Here is a 15,590-nt window from a genome sequence, read left to right on the forward strand (position 1 = left end):
ACATACTATATATAATCTTTACATTAGAAAAGGTAAAGAGAAAAATCTGTAGACTCACAGATAATTCAATTTGTTAATCAAAAGATAATCATTGGCGGCACACCACTCCTGGATGGCGGACAGGCAGTCGGAGATGAGAGAGTGAAAAGAGGTGGCTGAAGGTAGCCTGAAAATGAGCTGAGTCGTCCGCATAGCACTGGAAGTTGGGGCAGAGCGCAGCAATGCATTGGGTAAGAAGTGCCAGGTATAGGTTGAATAGCCAGGGAGAGAGGTTAGACCCCCCGAGGAACACCACAGATGGAGATGGAGGAGAGGAAGGACCTGAGTTGCACCTGGGAGGGTCGATCGGAGAGGAAAGAAGTCGGCCATGCCAGGGCCTTACCAGTGATACCCAGGTTATCATGGAGACGGTTGAGCAGGATGGCATGGTTAACTGTGTCAAAGGCAGAAGAGAGATCAAGCAGGATGAGGACACATGTTGCAATCCAGGTTGGAGAGCAGGTCTTCACGGATGTTCAGGAGAGCAGTTTCCGTGCTTCTGGCAGCTCTGAAGCCAGACTGATGATCACGGAGACAACCAACAGATTCAGTGTTAAGATTTAGCTGGGAGATGGCCAGCTTTTCCAAGAGTTTGCCCAGGAAGGGAGTGATGGAGATTGGGCGATAGTTAGCCGGGCAGGATGGGTCTGCAGAGGGTGCACAAGGGAGTGCTTCAGGGGGGAAGGGAAGACTCCAGTGGCGAAGGAGTGGTTGCAGAAGTCGGCCAGAGCATGAGCCAGGGGATCAATGTGGTCCTTGATGGTTTTGGAGGAACAGGGATCAACCTGTTTTGACGAGACTTTCATAGATCGGACTTGTCTAGAAACATCGTCTAGGGAAAACCGGGGAAAGGCAGGGAAGGAGGGGGGGAGGTGGCTGAAGAAGGGCCGAAGGAAGAGCAGGGAGTAGTGGCAGGAAGGGGAGAGGAGGAAAGAGAGGACAGGATGTCCTGAGTTTTGGAGATGATGTGAGAACCCAGTGCCTTGAAGAGGGCTTGGGAAGGGACAGGAGAGGTAGAGACTGCGGCAAGATTGGCCAGTTCCTTGCAGATTTTAAAGTGTTCAGCCGAGCTGTTAGATGCTGCAGAGACGTGGGCTTGAATGTGAGCTCTCTTCTTGGTGACAACAGAGAGGCGATATGAATGTGTTACTGATTTAAGGACCCCTTCGGTTCACGTGGTAGCAATGTCGGGTGGTTGAATAAAGACCCATCGACCTGTTGACTCCAGAGCTTTGGACGATCGGATATCCTCCGCCATCTAGTCGGAAGATCGCTGGGTTTCCTGTGGAGAGCGAATAGAAATCTTGCAAGAAAATTGAGACGTGGGCAGGGTCCCTCTTTGACAAAATCCCTACCTGTTTTAAACAGGCGCGTTGCGGACGGAAGGCAAGTGTGGTTGATTGGAGGAGGATATGATACAGAGGGCTTCGAGCCAAACGAGCAAATGAGTAGACTGAGGGGAAAGGCAAACTAAGGGGACGGGGTTGTGATGATCTAAAAATTAACAGGAAATATTGTGTAAAGAGAGAGAGATAAAATGCCCAAGAGTCCTAACCCAAGGGGGTTTTAGAAGTGGTTGTCTCACACTCCAATCGGAGTAAACTAGGCTACGTGCAGGACAGGTCCGCATAAGGTGATAATCTAAACTCTGAAGAGGGTATTAACTAGGGGCAAGAGAGTACGTTTGTATGTAAAGAGTCGACTGATGTATTTGTGTTGAATTAAGGTGCTGAAGAGTGACACGAATAGTTGTGCGAGAATTGATAAAAAGTCAAGACGTCATGCTATCTAGGGAAGTGGTTGGTACCAATCCAGAGGTAGACTGAGAAAATTGGAGAAATAGAGGTTTTGGGTGGGGATTGTTGGAAGGCGATCATATTTATTGTTTTTAAGAATTGAAAAGCGGCAAAGGTATTTTATAAATTCTGGTAAGTATTGACAGCCAATTGAGACTCGTCACAATGGGAGATATCGCTCCTCTGATGCATTTATGTAAGACATTGCCAAAACACATGCCCAAGCTCAAACAGTATAGTGCAGAATGGGTGAAAGGCACGACAGATAAGATGTTCATGCCATGGCCACAAGGGGGATAATTGTCAAAAGGGGTATTGCAACACATGACCACATACTTGCACGCTGCGTACACGGCAAAGTAGTTCGAGAAAAGGTTAGCTATTTTGGATCTCTGGAAAATGTAACAGGAAGAGAGGGAATATCCGCCACCAGAAGAGTGGATGCTTAATTAGTGTAAGGAGGAAGGTGTTGAGCCCTCAGCTCCCCTTACCTCGTCGGAAGTAAAAGGCGATAATACGGAAGAAATAGGATTGTATCCTTTAAAGGAACTGAAAGCGGCAAAGGGGTATAGTGATCTGATATACGATCCACCTTCTTATAGCAGTGACGATTGTCCAGAGGAGAGTAAGAGAAAAGAGGAGATTTTTAAGATCTCGCAGGCAAGGAGGAGAAAAGTGAGCGATCAAATATATCGACAGAGATATAACGAGAAATTAAGAGATGGAAAGGAGAAAAGGCTAAAGCTGATGAGGTAACGCTCGTATAGAACAAATGGATGGGAGGACAGATACTACTCAAGCTAGATGGGGGGGAAAAGCATTGAGGAAGTAAGGCAAAAATGAAATCGGGATAAACAGGATAGAAAAGATGGAACGAGAAAAGAGATTAAAGGAAGATGAGCATAAAAGAGAGCAGAGAGGCGAGAACAGATGTATCAAGAGAAGCAACAAAAGAAAGAAGAACAGGCAGAGGAGCAAAGGAACTATGACAACAGACAGCAATGGAAGAACAGGATAGATAAGAAAGAAAAAGAGAAGAGGAAGAAGCACATAAATTAAGGGACAAAAGAATACAGAGACGAAGGGGAAGAAAGGAGAGCAGGGGTAAGGAGAGAGGAGACGAGACAAGAAGAGGAAAGAGTTTGATGGGAAGCGAGAAAGCGAAGAGAATTAGATCAAGAATTAGAATGAAAGAGAAGACAATGGGACTTGATGTTAACCGCATTCAAAAGGAGCTAATGGAGCCAAGTCCTACAATATGATGGGACAGAGTGGAAGAGTTCCTCCCGGTGAAGGGAGCAACGCCAGGGCCATCTAGAGTGGCCTTCGAAGAGAACTTTGATATAGAAAGTATCAGACAGGATCGATAAAGCCTATCAAGAGTTTAGGGAAGGTAGCAAATCGAGAAGCCGAGGGAAGGGAGATCAAACCCTAGTCTTCCAAGCACGAAGCGAAGAGTAAAATCAATTTAGTCTAGAGCATAAAGCCTTATCCTTAAGCAGACTGACTTTAGATAAGGGTGAAGGGGACTAGCGTCACACTAGTTGGGGACTAGATATGTCAGACGAGGAGAGAGAATCCTTCCATGGGGAAGAGGGAGGAGGTGCATGTGCCCCAGAGGGAAGCCTGCAGGCAGACAAGGAAGTAAGATGGTCTGATCTAGAGCAACCGAACGATTGGACGCCAGATTCCATTGCATACCCAGAGCGTCCCAGAGGACGATTGTGTAGTGAGTAGGGAGAATCACTGCCAAATGTGAGCAGGTTAAGATTGTTGCTATGGAGGAGGCTGTTGGAAACCATTGTACCTACCGGGATAGGCAGACTATGGGAGCCGATTGCGGGTTAGGATTTATGCAGTTTCCCTTATTGGAAAAAGGGGGAGCAAGACCACAGTATATTCCATTTCCGCAGATGGACAAGAATAATTTAAGATGCAAACTCCCGAGTTTGACATCGGGTGCGGGAAAAGGGATTTATGATTTGGAAAAAATGACAGGAGGAAATACGCTAGCCATAGGGGACATTAAGGGTCTCTTAGCAGCTATTATTGGGGGGGGAGGGCTGATTACATATGGAAGAGAGCAGGCTATTCAAGTGTGACAACACACAACACAGCGCACAATGGAGCACTGTTTAATAATTGCAGAGCAGATATTTGGAGGCTCTCAGAATCCTGACACGTCAGACATGGGTTCAATCATTACACGTAATATGAAAGAAGATGAAGACGCTCTTGCTTACATTCAGTATATTCAAGAGCGTTGGACACTTGAAACGAGGGAACCATGGGAAAAAATGGTTGCCTTATTTTACCACACTTTATGTCCAGGATTTCCCCAGCAAGTACAGAGGCAGATGAAAAAACAAGTGGGAATGGAAGCAAAGCCATGGGCTAAAATACAGTTGACAATAGTGCATCACTGTCAGCTGTTGCAGGAGAAAAATAAGAGAGATGCGTTAAGCGTTAAGATATGAGGTGGAAGTATTAATGGGAGGAGAGAGGTCATTTCCATTGGCTGGAGCTCCTCCCTTTCTAACTGACGTGCTCCCTCTGGCCTATAACTGCCCTGCTGAACGCGCACCGCAGAAGTACCGAAAAAGTACTGTTTGCTGACTTGCTGCCATTCTGCCCACGCTACGCTACGCGGCGCCAGCGCTTTCAGGATTTGAGAGCCGTGTGTGCTCTCGACCGCGATTGGACTCGTGGAGGACGTCTGGACCTGCTGCACTGAACTTGCCTGACTTCCTTTCCACTTCCTTTCCACTGAGGTCATTTCCATTGGCTGGAGCTCCTCCCTTTCTAACTGACGTGCTCCCTCTGGCCTATAACTGCCCTGCTGAACGCGCACCGCAGAAGTACCGAAAAAGTACTGTTTGCTGACTTGCTGCCATTCTGCCCACGCTACGCTACGCGGCGCCAGCACTTTCAGGATTTGAGAGCCGTGTGTGCTCTCGACCGCGATTGGACTCGTGGAGGGCGTCTGGACCTGCTGCACTGAACTTGCCTGACTTCCTTTCCACTGAGGTGACTGATATTTTTGACCCGCCTTTTTCTCTATAATTAATCGCATCGCTCAGTCACACTTGTTGTGCTGGAGTGCTTTCCGGACCTTGGCTTGGTGTGCCCAATGCTGTGCGCCCACCATCATATAGTGCGCCCGTGGGAGTTGTCATCACCTCAACTATAAAAAAAAAAAAAAAAAAAACACAAAGTTGTAGATTCCATGTGAATTGTAAAGATTGAATCTACTATCACACGAATCACTCAAACTTTTTTCTTCTGCTTTTCTGTCATAGGTCATTTCCATTGGCTGGAGCTCCTCCCTTTCTAACTGACGTGCTCCCTCTGGCCTATAACTGCCCTGCTGAACGCGCACCGCGCGCGCACCGCAGAAGTACCGAAAAAGTACTGTTTGCTGTTCGCTGTTCGCGGTGCGCGCTCGGTGGGTAAGTTTAAACAGCTTTTTTACTTCCCTGGCTTGTGTTTATGTCAATCTATGTCTCTCTAAGCCTATGAGTATATTTACATCAGGGTAATGGTTAGTGGTCTTCGTAGTGGAGCTACGCTACATTCTCCTGCTCCAGCTAAACGCTCCAAGAGGAATCGCTCATTATTAAATAAGAGAGATGAGGCTAGGAAACTTGAGGAAGCCAAATTATTTCCAAAGAAATTGTCAAAATGTGCCATAGAAGGGGCAGTACTGACAAGCGGAGCAGGGCTGGGAATGCAGCAACCAGCGGGTATATCGCCGGCAAATGATCAGCGTCCGATGGTCCAAGGAGGGAATGGGTTTATGCCACAAGGTAGAGGCATGGGCTGCAGATGAAGGGGTGCATTCCAAAACAATCAAGGTGGGTTTCAGAAAGCACAGAATGAGAATGTGCAAGGAGGATTTAACCAAGGGGGACTAATCGGACAGGTTCCTCCTGTGTGTTGGACTTGGGAGATGACAGGACACATTGCACGTGTTTGTGGGAGCCAAGGGGATGTACAGAATGGCCAATTCTCAAGAGAGGGACAGTGTATCCTCAGCACATAGCTCACAAGCTAGGGACGGATTTTCTCACTATCAGACAGTGTATTAAACACAGATGCCACAAATACAACAGGCACAGCAACCACAAATGAATCCGCTGCAAGGGCAGTCGCAACATGCCCCCATGCAGACACAGCAATATGCAAACACGGGACAATTATTGACACCTAGAATAGAAGATGCCACTGTAGTGGGAGGGAATCCTTTTACAGGTACAGGGGTATGCATGTACCAATAATAGGACAACTCACAGGGAGACTTGATGTGTTCGGTACTATCAGTAACACCAAACCCCCAAGAGGAACCAAGGGTCGATGTGACAATAGGAGGCAAATCTTTTTCTTTTCTAGTAGACACTGGGGCTACTCGTTCATGTATACGAGAGGGAAAATATCCAATGTCAGGGATTGCCATGATTGCTCAAGGGTTCTCTGGAGCTACGAGTCGAGCTCCTTTTGCTGATGAATTACCGGTCTCTGTAGGAGAGTGTGACATGTCTGTTCCATTATTGTATTCTCGACAGACATCAGTTACCATTTTGGGCAGAGATTTCATGACAAAACTTAACATGACGATTTCTTTTACTGACAAAGGGATAGTGTGTTCCACTCCTGGAATAAATTATATGAATGCGGGCGAATTTATATTGGCATTCACAGGGCAAGTGGCTCTGCGAGGCGATCCAGTGGAGCCAGAGGTTTTCCTTTATGCGGTGAGCATTCTATTGACATGACTATCTGGCTTAGTGGGAATCACTATGAGAATACCTGATTAATTTTTGTTTAGACCACAGATACCTATGGACGCAGAGGGAGGGACAGACCATCTCTATAGAATTAGAAGCAGCCATAGCACGAAGGGAAATGGCGATGCTTGAAGGAACGTATGACGGGGGTAGATCAAGGAAGACTGTGATAGCCATCGAAGAAGGGTACAGACTGACTGACATACCTGACGATTACATGTTTAGAGATGACCCAACAGATGATGTAGTGTTCTTTATGAGCATTACATATTGGATTAAAATAGATAAAAGGGAGGTCCCACAGCGAATGGCAATAATGTGGCAGCCTCCAGCATTTTTTAATGAAGATTTGGAGAAGGTGCCAAGCCTCTTATGGACTACAGGCCCTTATGAAGTAGGACTGTTAAAGGGAATAGGAGAAGTCAAGATAAAGCTGAAACCAGGAGTGATTTTACCTCGAGCAAGACAGTACCCAAAGTCTTGAGAGGCGGATGAGGGTATTTTCAAGACTATCTCAGCACTGATGGAACCAGGTATTCTGGTACTGTCAGAATCATCATGCAACACTGCGGTGCACCCTGTGAAAAACTCAAACGGAGGGTCGTGGAGTGTCATACAAGATATGAGACCGATTAATCAGATTGTACATGCAGAGTTTCCTCTCGTCCCTAACCCGGCGGAGATACTATGCAGTATCCCAGTAGAAGCATGATATTTCACGGTGATTGATTTGAAAAATGCGTTTTTCTCAATCCCGTTGCACAAGGACTCACAAGACTTGACTTCATTTTCGTTTCGCCAGACTCATCTGAAACACACTTGTTTGCCCCAAGGGTACTGTGAGTCCCCAGCGATCTTTAATGGAGTCCTGCAGATGGACGTAGGCAATATTGATGTGAAGAGCTTTGTGATACAGTACATAGATGATCTTTTAATGTGTAGCACCACAGAAGATAAGTGCAGGCAGGACTCGATTCAGTTGATGACTATCCTAGCAGATAAGAGATACAAGGTGGACAAGGGAAAGTTGCAGTACTGTCAAGAAGAGGTGTTGTACATAGGACAGTTGATCTCGCATGAAGGAAAGAAAGTGACACCTGAGAGAGCTCAGGCGATTATGAAAACTGCAAAAGTGCACACGGTAAAGCAGATGCAACGGTTTTTGTGACTATGTAATTACGTTAGAACCTGGGTGTTTGATTATAGTTCATACACAAGACCCCTTTTGCAGTCTTTGAAGAAAGCACATGTAGATAAAGTCACAATAGAATGGACTGAGGAGATGGAGGAAGGGTTTGAAGAGTTGAAGAAAGCAATTTGTACAGCTCCTATTTTAGGAATTCCCAATTATGCTGAGGAGTTTGTCTTCTTCTCGTACACTAATGGGACAGTCATGACAGCAGTGCTTACACAGAGGACATTAGGGTACTAGCCTCTAGCGTATTACGGTGGGATTCTAGACCCAGTTATGAAGGGACACTTTCCTTGTGAACAGTCATTGGCAGCCACCACGTTCGCAATTGAGAAGTCTACAAGCGTTGTAATGGGTTGTTCTATGACTCTTTTTGTGGAGCATGCTTTGTTTGACATTTTAGAGAAACCCAAAGGTACATTGACATCCCAGAGAGCTTCTGTTTATGAAGTGATCATTTCGAACACAGCAATAAAATTGTCAGTCGGAATAGTGAATCCTGGCACGTTTATAGCTGAGCCAGTGACAGAAAGTGACCATGTACATAATTGTGCAAATTATATAGAATTCTGAGATGATATACCGTGCGTAAAAGAAAAAGCGTTGTCAGGAAGGGAAATACTCTTTATTGGTGGTTCTTTAAACATTAATCAAATTAGTGGAGAAAGGCATTCTGGCGCAGCTGTAGTGAGGCATAGAGCAAATGGCGAGTTTAAAGTTGTAGTAAGTGCAAGACTAAGTCTCCATTTTCAGCGGAAGAGGCAGAATTGGTAGCACTCATTGTCGCGCTTGAGAATCATGAAGGGCAAGAAGTGACAGTGTACAGTGACTGCCCATGTGACGTCAACCGCGCGTGTAGGGCTAGCACGCTGGAAAAGGAGGGGCTACCTCAGAGCGGACGGCACTCCAGTACAGTACACATCCTTATTTGACAGGCTTATTAAAGCAGTATAGCTCCCAGTAGCCATAGCTGTCGTTAAATGAGCCGCTCACACTAAGCGTGCAGACTTTTTCTTGCAGGAACGAAGCTGCAGATGCAGAAGCCAAAAGGGTTGCATATTCACCCGACATTTTAAGTTTTGATACTCCAGATATCAAAGTGAAGGTAGTCACATTTGTGGTAGTGAAAAAAGGATTTAATCATTTGCCGAGAATTCAATTAATGGAGATTCAAGGCAGTGCACCACAGGAAGAGCAGGAATTATGGAAGCGAAGGGGGGGTTCTTTATCCCCCACTGGAGCATTATTGCGACAGGATAGCACTGGAAAGCCGGTGATCCCAGTAGCATTGTTAAAGGTAGCGCTTGAACAGCTGCACTACCCTGCGCATGTAACTAGGGAAAGTCTTGCTGCAACAATTGCAGAAGACTGGATTACTCCAAATGTGTTAGAACACGTTGCATTTTATGTAGTAAACTGCATCTTATATCAAAGGTTTACCGCTGGGCATACACTGCGAACGAGAATGGGACTTTGACAGAAGCCATAACGTTGTTGACGAAACTACACAATCGGATGGAAGATGAGACAGAAGACAATGCGGATGTTAGCTGGTTTGCGTCTATCTTCATATGGGTTCCACAATGGATTGCGAATATCTTTAAGCTTTTTGGAGCAATACTGTTGATGGTGATGTTTGGATTCTGTGTAATCAGGATAATAATCACACAGTGTAAGAAGACAGCAAAGAATTCAGTCGGAATGAAGATCATGATCGATGTTGAATCAGGGTCCACACCCAAGGAGTTGACAGATGAAGAGATCAGAAAATATATACAGGCCAGCATCTTAGCACCTGAGGGAACAAAGTTCCTGCATCCAAGAAACCACAAAAAGTATGTGGGACGATGGGTCTATTGTAGTCCGAATGGACAGTCCAGCTACATGACCTGGAGTGTTGATGAACATGTAAAATCAGCATGGTCCCTGAAGGGAGTGGTGAAGATCTGGACTCCAAGAAGCATTTGTTCAAGAGAGGATACCAAGATGTGAAGACTGAAGGAGTGGTTAATGAATCAACCAGAGGGGGGAGTGTAGAGGAGCAGTCGAATGTCTGTACAGGAAGTCCCGCCCCATCCTTTCTATATGCTTGAAGCCAGAGATTGTGACATGCACAATGCCAGTGATGGTGCCTATTCCACTGACAGCCTTCGAGAAAAGCTATCCATTGAGAAAACCCTATCTGAGGTATCCCCGTAGAGATGACAATCTCTTGGAGGAAATCCCTGAAGGAATATGAAGATGAGAGAAAGAGAAGTGTTGACGTCACAAGAAGTGAGCGTGATGCACTGAGAAGAGTGGCTGAAGAAAAGGATGTGTACACTTTATGGAATCTGATGATGAAATAAAGAATAGAGTAAACTTTCATATGCGGAATAAAGATTGCGGCTGTGAAGAGCATTGCAGAAAATGCAAGCCGTTTTATAACTGTACAGATGCAGCAACGCAAGTAGACTAAATGATCTTAAAGGCTAGCTATAAGTAGTGAATAGACTGCAGGAGGTGCCGCCATTATAAAGAATTCTGGACATCAGTGTCACATATTTAATAAGCTCAGACCCACGGAGAAAGAAGGATCGGAAAGTTGTCGCAGAAACATGAAGGTAAGAGCATGGAAAGGCCTGGAAGAGCTGTCTGGCCTGATGTCAAAGGATGAAGTAGCCAAGAACTGGTTATCCTTGAAGAACAGGAACTGTGAGACGTTGGATCATCTCGTGTTAAGGTGCAAAGAAAGAACACCAGGAGTGCCAAGTTTATTAATTAAAGACCATTAAATGCTGCAAAACGGGCCAAAATATGGTCTCCTGTCACATAAGCCAAGGATGGAAATAGGAGTTGGGCATGCAGACTAGAACTGTGATAAGAGTGTGCCTATTCTCCCTTATATTCCCAGGAACAAGGATACTTTGCAAGGCCAAGTTCAAAGACAATCTGAATGGCAGAAGGCATGAGCGATGAGAGATGTTGGGCTATTTGGGTGGGGAGACACAGTCAAGTCCACCCACTGACACTTGGGGTACCAGCTTACGTGCTGCTAGTGAGACAAATGTTCCAGAAGGGCACGAGCGTGCCAACCAATTGTAATGGGCCATATAACGAAGGGCCTTATAGTTTGAGAGCCAATTATATACTGTGTACTCAATAACTGTTGAAGATGACTTGCACTAGGGGTGGCTATAAGTTGTCCACCTGACTGTAGAGACCCAATCACAACCCGTCCCTATGCATAAAGTATACTTGGATGTTCCCCTTGAGCGTATCACAACCCCGTAGGTTTTTCTTGTTTGCCAAGAAGTATGACATCACGTTGGACGTTAGTATATAAATGTGTTTTTTTTATGCAAAATGATTGAGAGCTGGAGCGAATGTCCGTTGAGGTCCGTTGTAACTCCCTGTTTTAGAGAATTGATAACAAAACAGTCAGATAAGACTTTTTGCCAACTTCCTGAGTCGGCCTTATTATTTGTGCAAGTTATTCTGCATCCGATACATGCATGACGTGTTACTGATTTAAGAACCCACTTCCCCCCGCCCTCTACCCCCGGGTTCAGGAGTGGGGGATACTCATGGCATAAGACACAGTGTTTAACTCCCTTTAGGGAGGACTTTGCCCAGCAGGACAGTATATGATGGCTTGTTGCCATAATAAGCCAATGGTTCCACAGATTAAACATTTAAATGTAGATAAAGTATGCCAAAAATCATATATTGTGAGAATCTCAAAAACATATGCCAATAAGTTTCCTTAATTCCCAAGGGTGTCACAAGAGGAATATATTGAATACCAAAAGCCTTGTGACTGAAAATCCATATTCCTATCTTCAAACCTATGTTCTGGCTAACTCTGATGACACCCCTTTGATACATATCTTAAAGAGTAGAAGTCGAGACTCTGGGGAAGAAATGGTTAAGTAAACTAACTTTCTCCTTACAAGTCCCATATTTCCCGCAATACTGGGACAAGGAAGAGGGAGTTAGAGGAACAAAGATGCAGGAGTGGTCAGCTAATTGATAACAAGGACCAACACCTAAGGGAGATGGAGAGGCTTAAAAGGCCCCCTCAAGTGTGGGAATGAGGGAAGCAAGGAAAGCACGGAATGCAGAGGAAGCCGCAGAAGCAGAGAAAGCTGACTTGGAGAACTCCACACAAGCCGAACACGCAGTGGAAAGCAAGATTAAAGCAGCTTGAAGACACCAGGACCTGTGTGGGTCCTTAGAGGGTCTGTACCTCTAATACTGGTAACTGCAGAGGCTGCGAAGTGGGAAGCGTGAGAAGGAACCACTTGCCCATTCAGAACGTGTCGTGCAGAGATTGCGCAGCGGGAGGCAGAAGCAGTAGAAATTGCAGAGAGGTTCCAGGTGGGTGGGTTGCACCCAGAACTTTCTGGAGCCACGGCGGCTCCAATTCGGCATGGCAAAACCAAGGGAGTGTTTGCCTGACCGAGAGAAGCAATGCATTCAGCGGTTCTGCAAGCCCTAAATGGAGCAAACAGGAGCAACCTACTCAGTGAGTCTGCAGCTTATGAATGACTCTGGGGCACTCTGACGTGAGCCGCGTGTGTCGTTCAGACAGTTTCGCTCACGAGTGAGCGAGAACTGTGCAGATGACTATTACACATACCAAAACCAGCAAAAGTGGCATTTCATAATGCTAAAAGACTTTAGAACTGAGTTAATAGGTTGTGAAAGACCCGTACAACTCAGTGGGGAGGTCCAATTGAAAACTAAGTCGCACAAGCAATGCCAAAGTCAAAAGGGGGTGAAAACTTGGCAATACCCTTTCATCATAAATTGCCAAAGACCAGAGGGAAATGGTGAGACGCCACAGGGTTGTACAGACCACTACTCAGAGTCTGGGATACAAACATGTGTAGTTGATACAAACCTACATTGCCAATGCCTAAAGCGAAACCAGAGAAAACGTATGGCTTGGAACTGTTGGTTGGTCTATCGGCACAGAAGGAAAAGGGAAGTGGCACTCGGGCTGCCCTTCTGGAGAAAGCTATCCCGAGGGAGAGGAGAGTTGCGAGGGAGTCCATAAGGGTTCAGATGAATGCTGTTTTCCCTAAAAAGAAGTTGAACAATATATGTTGCCAAACACTGCAACGCTGTTATTGTCCTAGGTTGGAAGGGACCAGTGTTGTATATTTCCTCTAGAGTTAGACGGGCAGGCGAGTAGACCTGGAGGTCATCAATGTTGTGACACACCTGGTTTGAGAAGTAATTGTGGTAGTTGTAGTCTTGGCAAGGGAGTAGAGCAAGCACCTGAGGATACAGTGCAACAGTTGATGAAGTGCGGAATTGGGGCAAACAATATTATTTGTGATAACAAGGAAATAACTGTATAAAGTGATCTTTGAACAGTGGTTGTTATTTCGAAGTTCTAATTTGACAAGTCATCCTGACAAAAACACATATTGTGGTTTACTGGGAAGACATACATGAAGATTCTTACTTTCTTTGAAGTGGTGGAACTTTATTGTTGAATTGAACTTACCAAGACCTGAATTGGTCCTTTGTCAACAAGGACCAGGATTTCCTACCTTACTTTTTGGAACTGTTGAGCAAACCATAGCTCAAATCTGGGGGAGGGAAATTGCAGAAGAGACATTGGTTATACTTTAAACTCAATGATGCATTATGTTTTCTGTTGAAAGACATTGCCATATGTTTCCTTATGTTGTTTGAATGTACAAGTATGTAGGCCAAATATCCTTTAATAGAGTGTTTCCTTTTGTTTATTTTAGGCAGGGAATCTCCTCGTTAGGGTAGAGACAGTGAGGCGTTTCACCGACCTATATCATTTAATAAAATCTCAAAAAGTTGTCCGCCTCACATTTCCGACCCCTCACAGAAGAGAGGCTAGAACTTGACAAGAAAGGGAGAAGGTACTTACACAAAAGTAAGATTGTATGCATAAAAGGGGAGACGAAAAATAGCAGTCCTCTACAAGAGTTACAGAACTTAATCAAGAATATAACGAGAGGTTGTTTGCGTATGGTCTATTGAGTGGAATGAAGAACATAGAAAACCCTTTGACAAAAAAAAGCAATCCGTAGAAGGGAGTCATTTTCCTGTCATTAGTTACTTACATTAGTGGTTGGGTCAGATAGGTTAGATCTGAACAATGGACGGACTTGTTTTTGGACATTCATCTTGACTGATGAGCACCTTAGTAAAATAGGTAGGGAACACCCCATAGATATAAGGAGAGTTGGGCCCTATTTTACTTTACAATAAACATAATGCTTAAAATGTCTTCACAGCCTACGTATCCTCCTTCTGATCCTCCACAGTGCATGCAGGTTAGTGTTGTTCAAAGGGAGTCATAAGTGCATAGTGAATGTCACAAAAAGCATCATCAATACAAGAGGCATGAGTAGGGGAGAGACAGCAGCAAGGTCCTCGCATCATCAAGATAAAGGGCAAGAGAGGCCTGCCTGAGTTTCCTCTTGGTCATTGAAGAGGAGGAGTAGAGGGTGGAGGGACTGATTGGTTAAAGTGAACAATGGAGCGATCAGATGGTGAGCGATTAAAGGCAATGTCAAGAGTTCCCATCAGAGTGGGTAGGCTGGCTCTCTAGGGAGTGATCAGAGAGGAGGGCGTTAAGTTCAAGGCGGGTCGGTGCGAAGGGTGTGGTGTATGGCTAAAGTCCCCTAGCATGACAATGGAAATAATGGTATGAAGAGACTGGGCCATGGTATGATGTCTGGGCCACTGGTATGATGTCAGGGAAAGAAGAGTTGACTGGGCCAGTGCGTTGCTAGAGAGCCGGAACAGTAGGCAAGAATAGTTGCAAATTCAAAAGAGGAGGAAGTGCTATCACAGGGGTCAGGTGACAGTGGTGAGGGCCTTATTGATAAGCAACCCCACTCCGCTGCTCGTCCCAAAATGTACAGAGAGTGGGAGAAGGTAGCAGAGTCAGTGTGGAGAGCCACTAGTGTGGCAGATTCATGCAGGGATGCTATTTGGGGGACTGATGGTAATATGGCCCTATAAACACTGATATTAACGATGCATATGGTGATCCATTCTTGAATTAAATGTATATCACATTATAGTGATATCGTAACCGTATTTTGCATAGTGTACTTAGGAACAATGCTATGTGATGCCACTTCCTGTTTTGTCAAGGGTCGTGTTGCATCGCTTCCTGTGATGTCACTTCTGGGTGGGGGTCGATGTCATCAGAGGTCAAGGGTCATGTAATGTCACTTCCGCTATTCCTGGCATTGTGGTGAAATGATGTCCCTGGAGTCATGAGTGGAGATCGAGACTTTTGTAATAGCAAGATGTGGAAGTTGTGGGGGATAACCGTCAAAGTGGTCAGTGATGTGGGAAGACTTGCTGCAGAGGGATTGTGCATTCCATAGGCCAAGTGAAAGAGTGATATGAGGTGGGGGAGAGCAGCAGGTGTTGTGTGGTAGGTGTGGGGGATAGATGAGGTTAGAGATCCTGGGAGAATGGAAGCATCAGGTTTGTGGGGTGTAGGTGCAGGGGTAGAGGAGCAAGATGGGGACCGGGTCAGTGAGAAGAAGTTAGACTGAGTTATAGCTGAGGGCTATGTGAGAAGGAGGACAAATGTGAGTACAAGGAGGAAGGGAGCAAAGTCAAGAGACATGATGGAGAGTAACAAAAATAGGTAATGAAGACATTGGAGGAAGGGTGCAGTCCAAGAGTCGGTGGGTAACTGAGTTAGTGGCTGGAGAAAAGGAGATTGGGGAACTGATTCCTGGGAAAGAGGGGAAGTTATGAGAAGAGTTAGAACTGGGCTAGGTG

The 15,590-nt window shown here is 45.4% G+C and overlaps 1 protein-coding gene across 2 annotated transcripts in view; it reads left to right on the forward strand.

Moving 5' to 3' along the window:
* The window catches only part of TP53I3 (tumor protein p53 inducible protein 3), a 207,928-nt gene that overhangs the window by 94,315 nt on the left and 98,023 nt on the right, over positions 1-15,590 (forward strand). The gene's annotated exons all lie outside the window — the stretch shown is intronic.

Source organism: Ambystoma mexicanum, chromosome 4p, assembly GCF_040938575.1.
Source record: "Ambystoma mexicanum isolate Mex_15411 chromosome 4p, UKY_AmexF1_1, whole genome shotgun sequence".
NCBI classification, from domain to species: domain Eukaryota; kingdom Metazoa; phylum Chordata; class Amphibia; order Caudata; family Ambystomatidae; genus Ambystoma; species Ambystoma mexicanum.